This window comes from Protopterus annectens, chromosome 7.part0, assembly GCF_019279795.1.
Source record: "Protopterus annectens isolate FY-2018-M chromosome 7.part0, PAN1.0, whole genome shotgun sequence".
Lineage (NCBI taxonomy): Eukaryota > Metazoa > Chordata > Ceratodontiformes > Protopteridae > Protopterus > Protopterus annectens.
In genome coordinates, this window is record NC_056739.1 from 407009948 (window position 1) to 407028160 (window position 18213).

Sequence of the window (18213 nt, forward strand, 5' to 3'; positions counted from 1 at the left end):
CCATTCCTCAGTCAGGGATTTTTGGTAAGCACAACAAACTAGGCATCAACCCCTATATCAGTGGGTGGATTGCAAATTGGTTCACAGAACACACAGTGTGACAGTGGCAAACTCCAAGTCAGACTGGCAAGCAGTTGTGAGTGAAGTCCCACAGGGATCAGTACTGGATAGTGTCCTGTACAGCATCAACCTTTCAGGAGGCCAGCCCAACACAGAGGAACTCCGGCTGAGCAAGTTCACAGAGGACTGCAAGTTGGGAGCTGTCATGAACTCCACAAGTGATGCAGACATCCTGCAGAAAGGCCTCAATGAGACCAATAAGTGGTATGGAATCCATGGCCAGAAGCTTAACACCACAAAATGCATCATCATCTCCTTTGGTAAAACACTCCGTTTCCAGTAAGTTCCACATCCATGAGAGACCAATGAACACTGTAGTCATTATAAGAGATCTGGGGACACAGGTTAACAGCAACTCATTCTTCAACATTGCACCACATTGCCACTGTAGTCAGGAAGTCCTTCGATAGGGCACATTGCATTACCAAGGGTTTTGCATCCAGGAAGACAGAGGTAATGATCTCTGTCTGCTATTCACTCATTAGACCACTCCCCAAGTATTATGGCCCATTTACCATGTACCTCACTAGACACCTGCTACAGCTGGAGAAGCCACAGAAGCAGCCCACAAAGTGGTTCCTAGGCATTAAACATACATCCTACACAGACAGACTCAGAAGACCCAAGCTATTCTCTGTGTCATATCATCTAATTAGCCGCTATCTGTGCTTGACTTACAAAGCCATGTCTGACCAAGCTGGTTTAGAAATGCTATCTATAAATCCATCCACACCACACACTGTAGAGAACTCTACCTCAGTACCATAATCACCACAACATGCTGGTGGGACAGGTCCCTCACCAAGAGACTGCACATGCCCTGCAATACACTTTCCATAAATGTCATAGCTGACCCCTTGATGAGTGGACGGGTAACAGACAGTTCAACCCAAGGATCAGTGCAGTGTTTATACTTGATACAGGCACTGAGACATAACATTGGGTGACACAATGGTCAGGCCTGATGAAGTCATGTTTTTTTGATGAAAGCACTTAACACAATCTACTTTGGATGGTTTTATTTATATTTTATTAAAAAAAGTATCCACGGTCCCTTTGGTGCTTTTTGTCTGGTTTATGGTATTTTTCTTGCACCAGCACACCAACTTGTTGTTCATATCTGGAGATAGCCTATCCAATTGTGGGGACAATGTGCCATACATTGATTGTGACAATTTTTCTCAGTAATTTATGATTTGCTAGGGTTACAGGGATTGTTTTAGCAGACATCCGTCATTTATGCCAATTGACACTGTAATGTATTGTTTCAGTACCTTGTGACATACCTTCTCAGATCATTACAGTGATTTACCAGAGGAATACAGGATGGATGATGCACACACAAAGTTTATGGGCCATATGCTACGCATTCTTGCAAAATCCAGCCTGTTGAGGGGTGTGCCTACAAGCATTTGACTGTCGGTGCTGTGGAAATGGTCCAGCACCTTGGCGATATATTACAATGGTGGAATCTCTGTGCATTTATGTTCTGGCCTGGTCTGATTTCCAGTCCACAGTTGGGTAATATAAGTCAGACAAGATCAGGGTGACAGGCAGACTCCAGATAGATTTGTAGGGGATAGGATATGTGGGGATATGTTTGCCTATAGCTACCAGTACTTTGCATTGAGCTCTCCACAATGGTTGACTGCACTTGGAGGGTCTTGTATGTGTCAGACTGTTTGACCAGCCTGGAGGTGTGTGTTTGTCTCACAAATATGTATAGCCCACCTCATTTTCCTTGGATGGCCACTTGTTGGGGTCAGGATGTTGCATAGGATGAGTGATCAGGGCGAGGTGTGTTACTCCTCATGGCTGCGGCCCAGGGTTCTGTAGGTGCAGACATGTCACCATCTTCCAGGGTTAGGCCTGCCTGCAGTGAGTGCATTCCCATGTTTAAATTCCTAGCCCTGCCTATCAACTGTACAAAGTATCACAGAATGTCCACATCCATGACTCATATATCTTGTTGGTTACCCAAGCAAGTGTGATTTTCCAACAAAAGTGTTTTGCAAGTCACTTTGGGTTGAAGTCAGATATTACTGAAATTTGACATTGCAGTTTCTGACTTCATAGCAATCAGACATTCCATGCTACTACAAATCATTCCATCCACTTTATAACATTATTAGAGCAGTATTTCACATGTATCCATCTCTTTGAACCTTCATAACCCCATTATTCATGGCTTTGTCCCGATTTCTGGCTCCATGAGGCTGGCAGGTTTGCTCCTAGCAGTTGCCAGCATGGCTTTTCTTTACATTTTGTGGACTGTGCTATGTTGGTGTTATGGACCTCATGACACTCCCTAACGACCACTGTGGGTGAGGGATTGGCATTTGCCAGAGGCCTGTAGGCCAGGTGTGACAGATGCAGGCCATCTGTAGCAGGACAGTACATTCTGAGGATCATATGTTCCCAGGCTGCCGGTAGGATACACCCCTGGGATAGCATCAGTAAGTTGACTGTGTGTGTTACTGACAATTGCTTTCTGTTACTATTGTGTAATCACTCTGGGTGACAGCTGGATGTTGCTTAAGTCTAGGAACATGTTACTGCATTTCTATGGGACTATAGAGGTGGTGATGACTGTACACGATACACATCTGCACAGACTGTGCTGATATTTGCTTAATAGTTTGGTCCCATGTAGCATGGTGGTGTGCGCTATCTATCAGACTACAGGCATAACAGTATCAACCACAGGTCAGATTGTTCTGGTATAGATATTTGTAGTTTCAGATTTCTTACCTTTCAGAGCCATACTGCCACTGTCAGACCTGCTGTGATATCACTGTGTAAAGGTCTGTGGGTGGGGATTTCATAGATGTAGCCATGTGGAGGCCTTTGCCTGGCATTTCTATATGGTTGTCTGCAGCTGATCTGCTGTGTGGGGTTGGTGGTGGGTCTGGGACCCCCCCCACTCTGACATCCATGCATGTGTCCTATGACTCCCCCCCCCCAGTTATTTGGCTCACCACATATACTGCAGTGGTATTTGTTGACTAGGGTGATACTGCATGGTGTGGGAAGGGCAGTACTGGGGATACACATCCTGCTGTCCCACAGAGCTGGCAGTTGTCTGCTGCTATCCCAGTTAGCCACCCCATTCCCTTACATGCTTGATCAATACCATAGATATGCTGTCAGAAAATTCCACTCCATTAGTTTAATTTGTTACAGAGACTGGCTTACCTTGTGCCTGCAGCTGTTGTGAGGGTAGTGCTTGCGGGATGACCATGTTGGATGCACACGATACACTGCTTATACATGGTCAGGTATAGGTGGTGTGATGTTTGGCATCCATTTTACTATGTGTGCAAGTCAGACAGCGAGAGATCAGTTCCTGGGGAAGTACAGTGTCAGTGTATGTTCTATGCATTGCCTCTTTGCCAAGGCCAGGGCATACTGGGCACACCTCCATCTGCCTACAGGGACAGGCTCAGGATGTTCCTCCTCAGAGTCCCTCTGTGCCTGTGGAGGCTTTGGCAATGGTAGGGGGCCATGTGGCCCTTCCCCATTTTGTTCCTGCTGCAGCTGTTTCCACAGGATCATATTGTGTAGCATGGCACATACTGTGACCATGTGTGCACATGTGGCTGAAGATTTCTGCAAGGCTCCACTGAATATGTCAAGGCAGTAGAACCATGACTTGAGCATCCCAAACCCATGCTCTATAATGATCATGGCTTGTGTGTGTGCCTCATTATGGTGTTGTGTGGGTGGGTGTGCATTTCTGATGGGTGTCATCATCCACTGCTCCTGTCCATAGCCAGCATCCCCCAGTAAATGTCAATACAGGATGTTCCTCTGGAAAACTGCTGATATAGCTGTGAAGAATGCCAGATGTGGGAGTCATGATAGCTTCCAGGGCAGCCAGCACACACATCCAAGATAACACTCTGGGAATTGCACACAACCTGGCAGTTGATGGAGTGGAACCCCTTGCGGTTTAAGTAGACCCTACCCTGGTCACCAGGTGGTGCTTTCATATGGATGTGCATGCAGTCTATGGCACCCAGTACCTCTGGGTAGTCTGCTACATGGTTCAAGAAATGCATATTGTGAGTCCACTCCTCATGGGTAGTGGGGAATTTAATGTGCTCCTTGGCATGTGGTCACATGGCATCCAGGAACTGGTGGAGTTTCCTGGATGCAGATGCCTGTGAGACTCCCATGTTATCCCCAGTTGATCTTTGGAAAGTACCTGTAGGTAGTATTCTTAGAGCTACATATGCTTTGGTATTCACTGGGATGGGTTCCCCTCTGTTTGTTCTGGATGTGAGGTGAGGCTGGCACAACTCCGCAATTTGCTGCAGTATGCCCTTGTCCACCCTGTAGCGCTCTACCATCTCCAGATCATGTATACCCTGGTAGGGTACTCTGGGCCTGAACACTCTTCTGCTCCTCATAGGTTCATAGGTTCATAGGTAGGTACTAGGCTATAGACCCTAGGGCTTATACAAGCCTAGCCAAAAAGGTACCCTGGCTTTCGCCACCCAAGAAAATTATTTTCCTGTGCCCTTGTCAAGCAGAACCACAGAAGTGATAACCGAGGTGAATTTCCTATTACCCATCCAATCATCAAGATTTTTCTTGAAGAGTGCTAATGAGGAGCTCTGTTTGACATAGACAGGTAGTCTGTTCCAGAGTATGGGAAGTCTCTGGGACAGGAATCTATCCCTCCAGCATGTTCTGTTTATTGCGGTGACAAGGTTTAGGTCCCTAGAGCATGTAGCTCAAAGGGATTGGGATTTCTTTAAGTGGACCATGTCCAACAGCTCTGGGTTTGACATAGCTTTATATGTTAGGCAGAGATCGCCTCTGAGTAGGCGATATGCGACGCAGTAAAGCTGGAGTTTTTTGAGACAGTCTGCATAAGGCATCTGTTTGAGGCCAGTAATCCTCTTTGTGAGGTATTTTTGTGGCCTTTCCAGTTGTTGTAGATGTCTTGTGAGGTACATACCAAAAGGGGTGTTGTACTCTATAATGGGTCTAATGAGTGATGAGTAGAGGGAAACAATGATCTCTTTTTTTCAATATGAGAAACCTTTTGTGATGAGGTGTGCCACATAGAAGGATTTCCTGACCACTGTGGCAATGTGATTATCAAAGGAGAGACTACTGTCCACCTGTGTCCCAAGGTCTCTTATCACACTTTCAGTGTTAAGTAGACTACCGCCTATGTGGTAGTTCATGGGTACAGAGTTTTTACCAAAGGGGATGACAATGTACTTTTTGGTATTGAGCTTGAGACCATGTCTTTGATACCAGGCATCTGTCTCAGTGAGGCCCTTTTGTAGGATGTCCACATCATTAGGAGTTTCAGTTATGGCTCCTAGTTTGCAGACATCTGCAAATTTAGTTAGCCAAAGACCTTCTGTGTTAGCCTGTACTAAAGAGAAGTAGATACCAAACAGGAGAGGACCCAGGACTGAACCCTGTGGTACTCCAATTGTCACTGGTCTGAAGTCTGATTTGGAGTCTGCAACTTTCATGTGGATTCTGTCAGTAAGCCAGTTGGCAACCCATCTTGTGACATAGGGATTTATACCTAGTTTAGTGAGTTTATCTATAATTCCAGAGTGGGGGATGGTGTCAAATGCCTTGGCGAGATCTAGATAGGCTGTGTGAACCACCTTACCCTCATCTATGGCTTTGATGACTACTTCAAAGAAGTCTATCAGGTTTAGGAGACATGATCTGCCGTTTACAAACCCAAAGTGTGGGGGTCCTGAGTTTGGAGATCTGCAATGTCTTTAGTTCCATGACGATATGTTCCATGGCCTTGTAGATGAGGCTCATCAGGCTAATGGGGTGGTAGTTCCCAGGGTCTGTTGTGTCCCCCCCTTTGTGGAGTGGGATAACTGCTGCAGTGCACCATTCAATGAGAACAAAGCCTGAGGTGAGGCTATGATTGAACATGGTACTTAGGTGGGGTGCCAGTTCATTCTGTAGTTCATGTAGAAGGCAGCCTGGGATGTTGTCAGGTCCCATGGATGCTGTGTTCTTGGCTTTGGAGAGTGAAGTTTTTACCTGTGCAGCCATGATTACAGGAACTTTGCATTCTTCTGGTATAAAGATGTGCCGTTTAGGGAGTGAGAGGGGGGGTAAAGTTAGCACTGAACCTATCTGCTAGGATGTTGGCAATATCAGTTGGTTCTGTATATTTAGTGTCATTGTGCTGTAACTCAGAGCAGATCTGAGTGTTGCCATTGAGATTTTTGACATAGCTATGGTTGTCTTTAGAATCAGTGGCAATTTTGTTTTCATAACTAGCTTTGGAGGATTTTATGAGGGATCTCAGCTTCTTACTGAGGCTGACCAGGGAGTTCCTCCACTCATGGGATTTTACTCTTTTTTGCAACAGTTTCTTTCTTCTGTTGTAGAGATTATTGATGGCAGAAGACCACCAGATTGGCTTCCTTTTTTTGGAGGATAGCATCTTGGTTCTGTTAGGGATAGCATGATCCATGCACTCATGTAAGTGCTTATAAAGTGCATTTGTGAAGGATTCAACAGTCGTACCTCTATTGTCCATCTGCATGGGTGTCGTGAAGTTTGCCACTTCTGTCTTAAGAAGTGTGAAGTTGGCTTTGGAGAAATTTTTTACGGTTGTTTTCCTAATGGGGGTTGGGAGCGGGATGTGGATGTATAGGGTGATTAGTTTGTGGTCGGATCTGACCAACGATGACTTGACCTCTGGTGTGGAACACCGGTTACCCATGTTGGTGATGACCAGGTCTAAGATATTGCTGCCCCTGGTGGGGGTGTGGTAAGTTGATCCAAAGCATTGGAATTGATGATTTCCAGAAAACGTTGAGGAAACGAGTTGGTACATGAGTAGTTTTCCCAGTTAATGGTAAGGTAGCTGAAATCACCCATTATTAGAGTGTTGGGTTGTACCTTAATATTTTCCAGTGTATCAAGAAAAGAGGAGTGGGAATCCTGGGGCATGGTGGGGGGTCTGTAGCAAGCTACAATCTGGATTGCGGCTTTGCCCACTGTTAGTTGAACTTGGATAATCTTGGATGCATTATGCTAAGCAGCTAGCTTGGAGGTGTGGATATCCTTAATGAATATGGACAGGCCTCCATCTTTAGTGTTTCAGTCTGGGTTTGGTGGCCGAAAGGTGTGGTATGAATTATAGCCTGGTAATGCAGGTATTGTCTCTGGAGCTTTGAACCAGGTTTCTGTCACTGCATAGATGGCAATGTTCTCCATTTTAAGGAGTGCCTCGAGTGAGTGCATTTTGAGGTTTAGACTTCTAGCATTGAGTAGCATTACCCTCAGATTTTTCTTGCTTGTACCTGTTACAGAGGTGAATTTGAACCTTGCCTAAAACAGGCACTATAGGGGTGGCAAGAGCCTTTGCCAGTGTGCGGAATCCCAAGGGCAACAGGTGCAGGCCATCTCTGGCAAAACAGCATGGTCTGTCGATCATGTCATCCCAGGCAGACAGATACTGGATTCCCTTAGAATGACACCAGAAGCTTAGCCAATTGTTAAAGTCAATCATTTTGTCCTTGTACTGTGGTGTCATTCTGGGTGATGGTAGGATGCTACACAGGGATAGGGTCATACCGGCCTGGGCTACAAGATCGGAGAGCTCCTCCATTTCTCTTTTCATGTAGTCCAGGGAGGTACATCTCAGGTCATTCACACCAACATGGACAATGACAGAGTCATATTTGTACTTGTTGTGGAGTGACCGGAGTGCATGCGTTATGTGGCAGATCCTGGCACCTGACAGGCAGCTGACAGTAACTTTTTCCTTGTTTAGCCTGGTGAGTGGAACATCAGTGTGCCTGACTATAGAGTCACCTATGACTAGAGTGTTGGGTACGTTATGCCTTATGGGCTGTAGTTGAGTGGCACACTGAGTATGTGGGCTATGTGTCATTTGGGTTGTGTTGGGTGGTGGAGGTTGCTTGCATTTCTGCTTTGGAGGTCTCTGTTGTTTGGGCAGATTTATACTGAGAGCCTCCTCTAATGTAGGTGTGTGTTTTGTGGTTTTGTGTGTGTGTTTTGGTGGTGTAGGTTTTGAGGGACTATGTGATGAGTGTGGTGCAGTGCAAGTGTTTACTTTCTCCTCTTGACTGTCTAGGCCAGTCTTTGGTGAAGAGAGCTTTGCTTCCAGTTTGGCTATATAAGTGTATCTCTCACAGGTCGTAGAGTTGGGTGGTAGAAGGAGAGGGTTGACTGTGTATATGAGGCAATTGCTTTATTGTCGCAAGATGCCCAGATTCATCAGGTAGACAGGAGAAAATACTGGGAGCTGACCTTTAGACATGCCTGAATAGGTACTTATTTATTAAGTACTAAAAACTGTTTTCCTCTAGACAAGTGAGGAAAGTTGAGTGCTATAGTAATTTGTAACTTATTTAGTGCTTACAATGAGTTCTGAACAAGTGCTGAGATCAAAGAAACAGATGAGTGCTAAAACTAAAAAGCTGGCTAGTTGCAAGGGAAATTTTGAAGAACAGACTTTATGGCGCCAGGAATAATTTAACCCCAGTTAAGTAGGGGGGGGGGGGCTTAGGAGATCACAAACAGTCCTGGACACAGCAAATCCGTATCAGACCTACCACAGGAAAGGGGGGAAGCAAGCTTAGATTTTTTTTCCAGTAAAGTGGAAATGGAGAAAGCTGGAACAGAAGTTCATTCAACATTAAGAATCTGAGTGGGTGGCCTTCACAAATGTTGTCTATTAGATTGAGTGAACTAATGACACTAGACTTGGAGGAGTGTCACAGATCAAATATAAAGTATGGGAGGGCAACTGCAAAGCCACCAAGTATAAGAACACACAACACTAGAGACGGTGGGTGGGTGGGAAAAATTACAGTTCCTAGCTGAAGCCACTAAATGAAAGTTTTAAACAGATCAAGGAGCAGACTCGAGAATGCTTTTAACTGTAACAGACAAAAATGCACAGAAAATCTCGGATAAAGCACTCACAAACAGAAAATGCAACTCTCAGTATGAAAAAGCAGTTTACAGTTAAGTAATGTTACAACAGTATAAAACAGTACATAAATGCAGTGAAACAATAAAAAAAGCTTTATAACAGTGCAAACATATAGTAGATCAACTGTATAGCACAATTATAAGTGTTTCAGAAGTGCAGTTCAGTGAAATAAGTGTAAAAAATAACTTAGGTTGCTCTTGGAATCCTAAGGAATTTCCACTTATGCAATGCAATCCAGCGCCTGACAATACAAGCAGAACCTTTATAAGACAGACAGTTTATATAGCAGTAAGAATGGAGGAGTTGGAAGATCAGATTACTACTCAGCCCCTGCTATTACCCAATCACTCGTACTATAGAAGGTCAGGAGGCCTTGTTACTCTAAATAATAATGAAGACAATCAGCAGACAATGGCTGCCTGAAACACAGGAAAACGCAAACAAAACTTCCAGCCTAGATAACAGGCCTCTATCAAGATTATATTATCTGAGCAGAACACAGAAACCTCACTTTAAAAGCATAAAAAGAACACACACCAAGAGAAAATACTAGTCTCAGTATGAAAAAGCAGTTTACAATTTAGTAATTTAAATTCAAAAAGGAATTACAGTAATGCACACTATTTCAGTTCCTAGCTGTAGCCACTAAATGAAAGTTTTAAACAGATCAAGAAGCAGACTCGAGAATGCTTTTAACTGTAACAGACAAAAATGCACAAAAAAGCTTGGATAGAGCATTCACAAACAGAAAATACAACTCTCAGTATGAAAAAGCAGTTTACAGTTAAGTAATGCTAAAACAGTATAAACAGTATATAAACACAGTGAAACAATAAAAAAAGCTTTATAACAGAGCAAAAATATAGTAGATCAACTGTATAGTACAATTATAAGCGTTTCAGAAGTGCAGATCAGTGAAATAAGTGTAAGAAATAACTTAGCCTGCTCTTGGAATGTTAAGGAATTTCCACTTAAGCAATGCATTCCAGAGCCTGGCAATACACGCAGAACCTTTATAAGACATAGGGTTTATATAGCAGTAAGAATGGAGGAGTTTGAAGATCAGAATACTACTCAGCCCCTGCTATTACACAATCACTTGTACTACAGAAGGTCAGTAGGCCTTGTTACTCTCAATAATAATGAAGACAATCAGCAGAAAATGGCTGCCAGAAACACAGGAAACGCAAACGAAACTTCCAGCCTAGACAACAGGCCTCTATCAAGATTATGCCACCTGAGCAGAACACAGAAACCTCACTTTAAAAGCATAGAAAGAACACCCACAAAGAGAAAATACAAGTCTCAGTATGAAAAAGCAGTTTACAATTTAGTAATTTAAATAAAAAAGCAATTATAGTAATGCACACTATAACAGTTCCTAGCTGTAGCCACTAAATGAATATTTTAAACAGATCAAGGAGCAGACTCGAGAATGCTTTTAACTGTAACAGACAAAAATGCACAGAGAAGCTCGGATAGAGCACTCACAAACAGAAAATACAACTCTCAGTATGAAAAAGCAGTTTACAGTTAAGTAATGTTAAAACAGTATAAAACAGTACACAAATGCAGTGAAACAATAAAAAAAAAAAGCTTTATAACAGTTCAAAAATATAGTAGATCAACTGTATAGCACAATTATAAGCGTTTCAGAAGTGCAGTTCAGTGAAATAAGTGTTAGAAATAACTTAGCCTGCTCTTGGAATCTTAAGGAATTTCCACTTATGCAATGCAGTCCAGAGCCTGACAATAAGGCAGAACCTTTATAAGACATAGGGTTTATATAGCAGTAAGAATGGAGGAGTTGGAAGATCAGATTACTACTCACCCCCTGCTATTACCCAATCACTTGTACTACAGAAGGTCAGTAGGCCTTGTTACTCTCAATAATAATGAAGACAATCAGCAGAAAATGACTGTCAGAAACACAGGAAACTCAAACAAAACTTCCAGCCTAGACAACAGGCCTCTATCAAGATTATGCCACCTGAGCAGAACACAGAAACCTCACTTTAAAAGCAAAGAAAGAACACCCACAAAGAGAAAATACAAGTCTCAGTATGAAAAAGCAGTTTACAATTTAGTAATTTAAATTAAAAAAGCAATTATAGTAATGCATGCTATTACAGTTCCTAGCTGCAGCCACTAAATGAAAGTTTTAAACAGATCAAAGAGCAGACTCGAGAATGCTTTTAACTGTAACAGACAAAAATGCACAGAAAAGCTCGGACAGAGCACTCACAAACAGAAAATACAGCTTTCAGTATAAAAAAGCAGTTTACAGTTAAGTAATGTTAAAACAGTATAAAACAGTACATAGATGCAGTGAAACAATGAAAAAAAGCTTTGTAACAGTGCAAAAATATAGTAGATCAACTGTACAGCACAATTATAAGCATTTCAGAAGTGTAGTTCAGTGAAATAAGTGTAAGAAATAACTTAGCCTGCTCTTGGAATCTTAAGGAATTTCCACTTATGCAATGCAATCCAGAGCCTGACAATACAAGCAGAACCTTTATAAGACACAGGGTTTATATAGCAGTAAGAATGGAGGAGTTGGAAGATCAGATTACTACTCGCCCCCTGCTATTACCCAATCACTCATACTACAGATGGTCAGGAGGCCTTTTTACTCTCAATAATAATGACAATCAGCAGAAAATGGCTGCCAGAAACACAGGAAACTCAAACAAAACTTCCAGCCTAGAAAACAGGCCTTTATCAAGATTATGCTACCTGAGCAGAACACAGAAACCTCACTTTAAAATCATAAAAGGAACACCCACAAAGAGAAAATACAAGTCTCAGTATGAAAAAGTAGTATACAATTTAGTAATGTAAATTAAAAAGCAATTATAGTAATGCACACTATTGCAGTTCCTAGCTATAGCCACTAAATGAAAGTTTTAAACAGATCAAAGAGCAGACTCAAGAATGCTTTTAACTGTAACAGACAAAAATGCACAGAAAAGCTCAGATAGAGCATTCACAAACAGAAAATACAACTCTCAGTATGAAAAAGCAGTTTACAGTTAAGTAATGTTAAGACAGTATAAAACAGTACATAAATGCAGTGAAACAATAAAAAGCTGTATAACAGTGCAAAAATATAGTAAATCAACTGTATAGCACAATTATAAGCATTTCAGAAGTGCAGTTCAGTGAAATAAGTGTAAGAAATAACTTAAGGAATTTCCACGTATGCAATGCAATCCAGAGCCTGACAATACAAGCAGAACCTTTATAAGACACAGGGTTTATATAGCAGTAAAAATGGAGGAGTTGGAAGATCAGATTACTATTCAGCCCCTACTATTACCCAAACACTCAGACCACAGAATGTCAGGAGGCCTCGTTACTCTCAATAATAATGAAGACAATCAGTGGAAAATGGCTGCCAGAAACACAAGAAACTCAAAGAAAACTTACAGCCTAGACAACAGGCCTCTATCAAGATTATGCCACCTGAACATGACACAGAAACCTCACTTTTAAAGCAAAGAAAGAACACCCACAAAGGGAAAATACAAGTCTCAGTATAAAAAGCAGTTTACAATTTAGTAATTTAAATAAGAAAGCAATTATAGTAATGCACACTATTAAAGTTCCTAGCTGTAGCCACTAAATGAAAGTTTTAAACAGGTCAAGGAGCAGACTCGAGAATGCTTTTAACTGTAATAGACAAACATGCACAGAAAAGCTCGGATAGAGCACCCAGAAACAGAAAATACAACTCACAGTATGAAAAATCAGTTTACAGTTAAGTAATGTTAAAACAGTATAAAACAGTACATAAATGCAGTGAAACAATAAAAAAGCTTTATATCAGTGCAAAAATATAGTAGATCAACTGTACAGCACAATTATAAGCATTTCAGAAGTGCAGTTCAGTGAAATAAGTGTAAGAAATCGTTTTGCCTGCTCTTGGAATCTTAAGGAATTTCCACTTATGCAATGCAATCCAGAGCCTGACAATACAAACAGAACCTTTATAAGACACAGGGTTTATATAGCAGTAAGAATGGAGGAGTTGAAAGATCAGATTACTACTCAGCCCCTGCTATTACCCAATCACTTGTACTACAGAAGGTCAGGAGGCCTTGTTACTCTCAATAATAATGAAGACAATCAGCAGAAAATGGCTGCCAGAAACACAGGAAACTCAAACAAACATTCCAGCCTAGACAACAGGCCTCTATCAAGATTATGCCACCTGAGCAGAACAGTCATAAGTCTGGAGTGGTTGTCAACATTGTCCTCTTCATCACCCTCAGCCTCTTGCACATATTGATGTATGAGGATGATAGCATCCCCTAACATTTTGTTAGTTTGGTCAGGTAAAATTTCCCCGTCTGTGTACACCTGTGATGTAGAATTTGTGGGAAAAAACAGACTGAAAGGTGTTTGCATAGCTTATAGTGGTGTGCTGCAGATGCTGACTGTGTGATTGGCTGAGTATGATACATTTCACATGACAGCTCTTTTACTTGTATTTGAGTGCCTCTATTCTGCTATTTCCCTTTTTTTTTGTTCCACTTGCCATTTCCTGTATTTTTTTTATTGTTGTGGTTTAAATCCTGGTGCGTGCCGCACACACCCATTTTGGCAAGGTAAACAAGGCTACAGAGCCTCAGGCACACCCCCTTGCTTACATATACACAGTGCTTCCATTTTCTGTGTGTTTTTTTTTGTTTGTTTGTTTAAGTCCCAGTGCATGCCAGCAAACCCATTTAGCTAAGTTAAACATTCCCTGGATGCGAATATGCTCTTCATTTCATGGTGTAGGACATCACAACCTCAGACACACCCCCCTTACTTAGCCCAGCCAGCAGAGCTTCAATGTGCTTACTGCAAGCATAACACACACCCTTTTCATGTTAGCTGCTCCTCCTGCTAACACCTACACGGTAAGGTGCAGGTTTTGGACTTAGAATATTTTGTGATTCAGTAAATTTCACCTCATTTGCATACCCCACTGCCTTAGCCCATAGATACTGCACTGACATAGAGGCTTTCCCCTTGGCAGCCACTGTCCCCTAGTATTGTTTTGATTCTGCATGCCATAGACTATAATGGTAAAATGCAGATTTTCTTTTAAACTTGGGTTTTCACTTTTTTTTTTTTTTTTCTCGGCACAGTCATGTTTGCGTGCTGCTTTGCTATGCTTAAATGGCTGAGTTAGGCCACAAAAATGTATTTTTTATTTAAATTAAGCATTTTGTTCATGCCAATGGCCATATATTTGGCCATTGGCATGCCTACAGATGTGAGTACATGCTTTTATGTGTGCTGTCATACCTCTGTTTTTGTTTTTGCAGAAATTTCTGCACTGACACTGTTCCTGCACGGAGACCTGGCAGCTTCCTGAATCACTAATTCACCTCATTTGCATGATTTTCATGAGCAAAAGAGGTGATTAGCATGACACATGGTCTTCCATGCAGAAACAGTGTAGACAGGCTCATGCACATTGGATCAGCTGTTTGCTGAATCGCTCAGCAGCCGAACTCCATACAGGAGCTGCTACACTGTTCCTGCATGGAGTTTTAGCTTTTCTGAATCCTGGGGATTGTCTCTATAAGGTAAATACTGCTATATATCTAGTGGTAAACAAGACTGTTTTGCTGGCCATCCATGGCTGATAAAATGGTTCAGCTTCTGGAGAACTGGATCTGAAGCTGTGTGAGGTTTAAGCTCATCAAGACATGTGGAAGAAAAATGTCTCACTTCCATGACTTTTTAAAATCATCTTTTTTATTGTCATGCTGGTTAGTGGTTTGTCTGGGCAATCGGGTGAAGTATCAGCAAGATAAAGACATTTGCCTTTTGTGTAAATCATACTGAAATTGTACTTTAGCAATTTTAGCATCATGCTTTGCAATCTAGCAGGAGCTGTGTGCATTGGTTTTCTCAAAATAGTAACAAGAGGTTGGTGATCAGTCTCAATTTGGATTGGTCAGCCATAAATACAATCACTGAATTTTGAAAATGCAAGCACTTTTACCAAAAGATCTTTTTCAATTTGTGCATACTGCATCTCAGTTTGAGTTAGAGTTCTAGACGCATAGGCTACTGGTCTGCCCCCTTGAAGAATTACTGCCTCACAGCAAGAGGTTCTCCCGTTTGATTCTCGGCTGGAGTGAGGGGAGTGCCTTCTGTGTGGCGTCTACATGTCCTCCCCGTGGTTGGGTGGGCATTCAAAAGACATGCATAAATGGGCGTGCCTTTGTTGAAGGTTGAACGTTGAGCTGGCACCTCGACGTTTGTGAAAATCTACTGCCAATCATTAGGGGACCAGAGTTCCGCTGTGGAGACCCCTAACCGGGAAAAGCCGAAAGGCAAACAACAACAACAACAACAGGAAAGAGTTACAGGTTTGTGAACATCATAATATCTCAACAGGACATCAAATGCTCTTTGGTGTTTTTACAACCAGGACCAAGTTACATTTCTGCATGTCAGCTCTCAAAGCAGTGTTGAAAGCTTACTTAATCAAGAATTAACTTGCCCAGATAGTTAACCATGCCAATAAAACATTGTAAAGAGGTGAAATTGTCAAGAACTGGCTTCTCAAGAATTGCAGCTTGCATGGATGGATCTGGTTGTATGCCTGAAATGGTAAAAAATGACCCACCTAAGTAACCTCTTTCAGCCTGAATTTACATTTCTGAGAATTCAGTTTAAGATTCACTTCATGAGCAAGATCAAGAACTTTCCTAAGGTTTCTATCATGCTTGTCTTCTGAGATAATATCATCTACTAATAATATCATCTACTATAACAGCACATAGATAAACTGACCATTTTGTTTCATCACACGTCGGAAGACTTCACTGGCAGAATTTACTCCAAATGGCATTCTCAAAAATCTGTACCTTCCAAATTGTGTACTGAAAGTGGTTAGCAAGGAAGATTTTCGATCAAGCAAAATTTGCCAAAATTAACTTTTTGCATCCAAGACAGAAAAATCAGTGGCATTTGGCATGAGAGCAGCGACTTCTTCAACTGCATGCATTGTATGATGAGGTCTTTCAAATGCTTTGTTCAAATCTCTTGTATCAATACATATCCAAATGTTAACTGAGCTTTTCTTATGAGCTACAACCATGGATGATACCCCATTCAGTTGTTTTTTTCTACTGGACAAATTACTCCTAAATGCACCATTCTGTCTAGCTCTGCTTTTACTCTACCCTGCATTGCTACTGGAACTTTCTATGCTGGTCTGACAGCTGGGCTTACCTCGTGGTCTAACTTCATGGAGTACATGACTGAGAGTTCACCTAGCCCATCTTTGAAAATATCAGTATATTCAGAAAACATATTCTGTATGTAACCTTCATCGTTGTTACTTATGCTTACATGGTGGAGTTCTTTATAAAATGAAATTAGTCCCATTTTCAAACTATCTTCGTGGCCTAACAATGACTGCACATCTTTTGACTATGTAAAACTGCAAGCTATGGCTGTTCCCAGCAGAATAGCATGAAAGCACTACTAAGACTTTGGTTTGAATGTCTTCACCATCATAACCAACAAGCTTCATATGCTTTGCCAAATCAAGTTTTTCTCCATCTTTTACTTTAGCAAATATTTCTGCTGACATAACATAGCACTTTGAACCAGTATCAACTTTGAGATCTACAGCTCTCCTATTAATCAGTACAATACAATATATTTTGCTCTTTGCCAACAAATCTACTGCATTAACCTTTTCCTCAAGCACAAATACACCATCAACATAAAAAGTAGGGTCGCAGCTTTCTACATGATCAACTTGCTTCTTTGAATGCTCTCTCTTAATAAAAGAATGTGCCTCTTTAGATTTACAAAGCTTTCTGAAATGATTCCACTTTTTACATCTGTGGCATTGCTGACCAAAAGCTAAGCCGTTATCTTGTTTAGGTTTGTGACTGCTTTCACGAAAGTCAGTTGTGAGGTTTATCATGGGTTTTGTTAAATCACCTCTCAGTTTTGCTGCATGTGCCCTGGGTTTTATTATAGCTGCCCTGGGTTTCATTGTGGGAGCCATGCCCTTTGACTTATATCTCTTAACCTCGTACTGCATACTATCAACATTCGCACTGGAAGATGCTGCAAGCATGCTCTTCTCATTTGTAAGCATATTTGTATGCTTTTCTGTAAGCTCATATATCTGATGAATCTCTATGGCTTTGCTAAAAGGTAAATCAATGTCTTGAAGCAAAATCTTTCTCACTGCATCATTATTAACACCACACACAAGCCTGTCTTTTATCAACTCATCTCTCAGACCACCAACTCTGCATGTTTTTGCCTTGTTTCTTAAGTCAGTTATATATGCTGCAAAAGTTTCACCATGATTTTGATCTCTTATGTAAAATATGTGCTTTTCCATTGTAATATTCATTTGAGGGTTGCATATTTCTCTAAATTTATATTTTAAGCACTCAGGGTCTTCCCGCATTTCAGCCTGTACAAAAATATGGCAGTCTACACCCTCCAGGGCATAAACAGCCGATGCATACACAAATGAACATTCTTTCTCAATAGCTTCTGAATCAGCTAAATTGAGCAGAATAAATGCTTTTTTACATGCATCTATCAGAAAAAGCAGCCTGCATGAAAATGTCATATTCATGCTCAAACACTCTCCAGTTTTCAGCAATATTGTCATCAAACACAAGCAGACCAGGTCTGCGAAATCCCTGTGCCATGCCAAAGGAGTTTCAAACACACACCAGGTACTTGTAATAATATTCAACTGCACGACAGACTCTCTGAAATAACTGTACTCTTTGAAAAGTCTGTACTGTAATACTGCACACATTGCTAACACTTTGCACACTTTGGACACTTCGAATAGCTTTAGTTAATGGGAAAAATGAATGCTTTGCTTTATATTCGTCAAGTGAAAAATCATTTAAATGAGTTTAAGTACCTGGAAATACTTTCTGACTTGTTTACAAGTCGTTTGTGAGTCGTTTGAGAAACTCCTGTATATTCCTCCATTTCTAACTATGTGTCTTATGGTTTTAAGAAGTTTTGACTTCGGATCCTATTCTGACACCATGTCGCTCATCTTGTGTATTCAAATAAGACGACAAGGCTTGAGTGCTCATCTAAAATATTTATTATAC